The following is a 5,562-nucleotide window of genomic DNA, read 5'->3' on the forward strand; positions in this document are numbered from 1 at the left end:
CGCAATAACCTTCTAAATCCGGCCTGCGGACAGTCTGGGAATCAGTGTGTTTTTACAAGGAATGTGTCCTTCTATTTAAAATGCATCTCTGGGGTATTTGTGGGGCCTGCCTGGTGTTTTTACATGAGTAGAATGTGTGCTTTTATTTAAAATGCATCTCCGGGTTATTTGTGGTGAATTCGTTCATTTTTACCCCCAGAATATAGTCTCCCCCCCCCCCCACAAGGTCTGAGGGACAGTGGACTGGCCCTGAAAAAGTTTGCTGACCCCTGTGTTAACCTGCTGCAACAGGGCAGGTTTGACCTAAGTGGGTTTCAGGGATGTGATGGACTCTCTTAGCCCTGTGCTGTAACACTGTTAATTGGTTGCGGCTAATTATTGGCTTTTGGTTCTAGGCTGACTTTGCCTTCCTGACGGCTATGTCCGACTAACATATTGCAAAGCTAGGGAGCTGCTTTCAGGGCAGAGGGGTTGTGTTCCCAATGGGAAGTCCACAGCAGGATCCGAGTGCGATAACAACACTTCTCCTACAGTTTCCAGCACATGGTATTCGGAAGCACAGAGCCTTGAAACATATGCAGGTAGAACATAGTGGTTCCTGCCCGCAGGTTTACAATTGTCATGGCACAAAAGGAAAAAGGGGGAAGAGGAAAAAGACAAACTCACACACCAGTCAAATAAGGTCAGAACGCCTTATTTGGATTTCACATTTATTTAAGTGCATCATACTGTTTTGGCAGCTGCAATATTTTTATGTGTTTTCACATCTCCATGCATTTCACTGTAAAAACACACAACAATGAAATTAAAAGTTCCATATGTAGGGACGCGGGTGGTGCTGTGGGTAAAACCTCAGCGCCTAGGACTTGCCGATCGCATGGTCGGCGGTTCGAATCCCCGCGGCGGGGTGCGCTCCCGTCGTTCGGTCCCAGCGCCTGCCAACCTAGCAGTTCGAAAGCACCCTCGGGTGCAAGTAGATAAATAGGGACCGCTTACCAGCGGGAAGGTAAACGGCGTTCCGTGTGCTGCGCTGGCTCGCCAGATGCAGCTTGTCACGCTGGCCACGTGACCCGGAAGTGTCTGCGGACAACGCTGGCTCCCGGCCTATAGAGATGAGCGCACAACCCTAGAGTCTGTCAAGACTGGCCCGTACGGGCAGGGGTACCTTTACCTCCACTTAGGCAGGAAGAGCCAGCTGCACAAATATAAGGTGAGGGACATCTGAATTGCCAGTAGTGTATGTGGAAAGGATCTAGGTGGACCACAAGCTTAGCACAAGCCCACAGTGTGATGCAGTGGCAAAAAAAGCGAATACGAATCTAAGCTGCATCAACAGAAGTCGTGTCCAGATCAAGGGAAGTCATAGTCCCTCTGTATTCTGCCTTGGTCTGGCCACACCTGGAGTCCTGTGTCCACTTCTGGACACCACAATTTAAGAAGGGTGTTGACAAGCTGGAACATTTGCAGAGGAGGGCAACCGAGATGATCAAGGGTCTGGAAACCAAGCCTGATGAGGAATGGTTGAAGGAGCTGGGTATGTTGAGCCTGGAAAAGAGGAGACTGAGAGGAGATAGGATAGTCATCTTCAAATATCTAAAGGGCTGTCACATGGAGGAGGAAGCATGCTTGTTTTCTCCTGCTCTGGAGGGCAGGACTCGAACCCATGGCTTCATTACAGGAAAGGAGATTCCGACCTAAACATCAGAAAGATCTTTCTGACAGTAAGAGCCATTGGGCAGTGGAATGTCGCCGTCAGAAGATGGGGAACTTTCCTTCCTTGGAGGTTTTTAATAAGAGGTTGGGTGGTCATCCATCAGGGATGCATTAGTTGTTCCAGAATAGAATTGCAGGTAGATATACGACTCTTGTGGTCCCTTCGAAATCTACCATTATATGATTATAAAGTACAACAATTCCGCATTCCGTTGTTTATATATTGGGAAAGGTTTTTAACCGCATATTTAAGGTTGGAACTGTTTTGTTTGCTTTACAGGTGCATATTTTATTGCTGTAGCCGACCTTGGGACTTGGCAGTGAAGGCTAATGAAGCTAATAAAATTCAGACCATTTCATAGGCAAACACACTTCCAACTCCCACAGAGATACACGCTGGGATCAATAGGGCTGGTCTGCACTTTGCTGGAGGCTGTTTTGTCTGGAGAGGGGGGAACAGGCCATTAGTCCATCAAAATCCCATTTCTTAACAAAACAAAACAAAACAAAAATTTAAATTCTAGAATAAACTACCTCTTTCTCCTCAGCTGCCATGTCTGTTTGTGACATCACAAACAGGGCTGGGAAAACATCTGCCCAGCCCTACTAAGCCTCACAAATTTTTTTTTTGAGGGGGGCACTTGTTAATAAAGAAATGATGACTGAGGTGCCCCCCCTTGTGACACGTGTGGCATGTGGACTCCATGACACCCTCAGAAACCCTCCTTAGCACCCACCAAGGCCCCCTGACCATCCCATTTTTTAACAGTTTCCCCAAAATCTGTTAGTTTTTATAGTGCTGCAAGACCGTTTGTTTTGGCAAAGTTGAAGGATTATTTATTTATTTATTTATTTATTTATTTATTTATTTATTTTGCCCTTTTTGATAGTTCCTTTTGACTGGTTCCTTTGACTTAAGGTCTCTTCTCTGAATCTTTTTAAATAAAGTGATCTGGACAAAATGGGTGAATTTGAAAACCTTTTTATTATGCCCAGTTGCAAGTGGGGTAACCCAAGATCAGGCACACCTGCCTCAGGAAAAACACAGCTTATGAAGTCCCTTGTCCGGCCACAAGTCCCTCCTTCCAATCCCACAAGAAGGGGCGTGCCAGTTTACGGCGTATCACGTCCGCCTCATTAACATTTTACCATCCTACTTCCCATGTTAATCATTATACAATACAATAATAATAATAAATTTTTATTTATACCCTTCCCTTCCCAGTTCAGAAAACTGGGCTCAGGGCGGCTAACAACAAATTAAAAACACTTACTTGATGCAACAAAAAACAGCATAAAATACAGTATAAAATGGGAATAACAATAAATTCAGAATTCAAAAATCAATGTAGGGGGAAAATCCATCCAATAAACATTAGATGATCACCAGGGCTAGCTGGCTAAATTAGTCCTATTTGGGCCAGAGAGGAGACCAGGGGAGAACCAGCTGTGGGATCCCAGAGCAGGTAATCTTCATAAAAAGGGGAGGGGGAGGGAAGAAAGGGGAATAAAAGATCAGGCTAAGTTCAAGTTGAAAGCCAGGCAGAATAACTCTGTCTTACAGGCCCTGCGGAAGGAAGTTACCGTATTTTTCGCTCTATAACACGCACCTGACCATAACATGCACATAGTTTTTAGAGGAGGAAAACAAGAAAAAAAATATTCTAAATTAAACAGTGGATGTATGATTTTTGTGGTTCATGCTGTGGCCACAGACATGTGCTCTGATGGTGAGTTTGGGGTAGCCCAATGCAAAAATCCTGAGGATCCATGTGGATCCATGCTTTGTAACCACGTTTTTGCACCACTGCGGCCCCAGGCAACAGTGGGTGCGTGATTTTTTTGGTGCAAGCTGTAGCCACGGACATGCTATGTGATCTGATGGTGAATTTGGGGTGACCCAGTGCAAAAATCCTGAGGATCCATGTGGATCCGTGCTTTGTAACCATGTTTTAAGTGGGGAGGGAAGGAAAAGCACTCAAGGGACAAGGAACACGTGTGGGGTGGGTGGAGAAGGATGCTGTTAATAATGCAGAAGAGGGGTATAAGAGGAGAAGGCTCCTCTCCTCTCCTGCTTTGCTCCTTTAAAGGCTCTGCTTCTCTCCCTCCTCCCCGGCTCACTGAAAAACTTTGCTGCTATTAAGCCAGCTGAGTGGGCAGGAGAGAGGGACAGAGAGCCTGCTTGCGAAAAACTTTGCTGCTATTTAGCGAGCTGTTCTCTCCCTCCTCCCTGGCTCGCTGAAAAAAACAGCTCCGGACTCGTGTAAGCGGCTCCTCTCCTCTCCTGCTTTGCTCCTTTAAAGCAAGCAGGCTCTCTGTCCCTCTTTCCTCCCCACTCAGCGGCTCTTCTCCCGCTTTGCTGTTTCAAAGCGAGCCACGGAGGAGGGAAGGAAGGGGAACCATGGATCCTCTGCTCACGACTGCAGCAGATCCCCCCGCCATCCGTAGGCATTCGCTCCATAACACGCACAGACATTTCCCCTTACTTTCTGGGAGGAAAAAAGTGAGTGTTATGGTGCAAAAAATACGGTAACTTTTCGCTGGTGCTATTTGAAGGCCAGGCATACTGGGGATTGAGGACACCACATTGATGACCCCTGAATAAGAGGTTGACTCCCCCCCCCCAAACTTTGTGACATTGCTGAAGGGCAGAACTCAATAATGTGGTCGGGGAGGAGTGGGAATGGAGCCAGGGCTGTCAATCAGAAGAACCTCAAACTGTCAGGATATTTTCTGCTTATGGCTTCGTTACTCCTTTCTCAAGGAGAGGTGGGGTAGTTATATACGTGCCACCATACCCCTCCCAAAAAAAGGCCACCCAAAGGCTGTTCTGTTTCCCCTACCTCACATTTGCCTACTTGTAATGTTTGCTGAGAACATGCAATTAAAGCGTTTTTCTGTTATGGTTTGTGTGTCATTGTGTGTTGACCTAAGATCACTTCACACTGCTCAGATGAGTGGGTTCTTTCCATGTAGAAATCCTTCTCCTGTCACTGAGTATTTTTTCAGACTCCACACATTATGCACATTCACTCTCCATAAAGTTGTTATCAGTGCTTTTTTCCTAAAAAAATGTTTAGGGGGTACTCTCATTTTCCTACTCATATTGAAATACTGCCTTTCAATGAAGCCAAACAGATTCACAAAATGTTTAGAGGGATGCGTACCCCTGCGTACCCTGGTTGTAACAACAACAACAATTTATTATTTATACTCTGCCCATTTGGCTGGGTTCCCCCAGCCACCCTGGGGGGCTCCCAACAGAATATTAAAAACACAATAAAACATCACACATTAAAAACTTCCATATTTATTTAAGGTAAAGGTAAAGGTAAAGGGACCCCTGACTATTAGGTCCAGTCGTGACCGACTCTGGGGTTGCGGCGCTCATCTCACTTTAATGGTCAAGGGAGCCGGCGCACAGTTTCCGGGTCATGTGGCCAGCAGGACTAAGCCGCTTCTGGCGAACCAGAGCAGCGCACGGAAACGCTATTTACCTTCCCACCGGAGTGGTACCTATTTATCTACTTGCACTTTGACGTGCTTTCAAACTGCTAGGTTGGCAGGAGCAGGGACCGAGCAACAGGAGCTCACCCTGTCACAGTGATTCGAACCGCCGACCTTCTGATCGGCAAGTCCTAGGCTCTGTGGTTTAAGCCACAGCGCCACCCACGTCCCTCCCTATTTATTTACTTACACCCAAAAGACATGGTGTTTCTTCTTCCACTTGGCGACGATTCACAATCCAACCTGGATTTTTTTACTGGTATCTGAACCTTGATCCACTGTTGCATCCCAAAATGGGAAACATATATTGAGATAATAACGCAGTCACCACACAGAAGCAGC

At 46.4% G+C, this 5,562-nt stretch overlaps 1 protein-coding gene across 1 annotated transcript in view; it reads right to left on the bottom strand.

Moving 5' to 3' along the window:
- The window catches only part of LOC310756746 (uncharacterized protein), a 1,375,527-nt gene that overhangs the window by 440,415 nt on the left and 929,550 nt on the right, over positions 1–5,562 (bottom strand). The window lies entirely within an intron of this gene.

The sequence above is a fragment of the Podarcis filfolensis genome (genome assembly GCF_964270895.1).
Source record: "Podarcis filfolensis genome assembly, chromosome: 2".
In the NCBI taxonomy this organism is placed as follows: Eukaryota; Metazoa; Chordata; class Lepidosauria; order Squamata; family Lacertidae; genus Podarcis; species Podarcis filfolensis.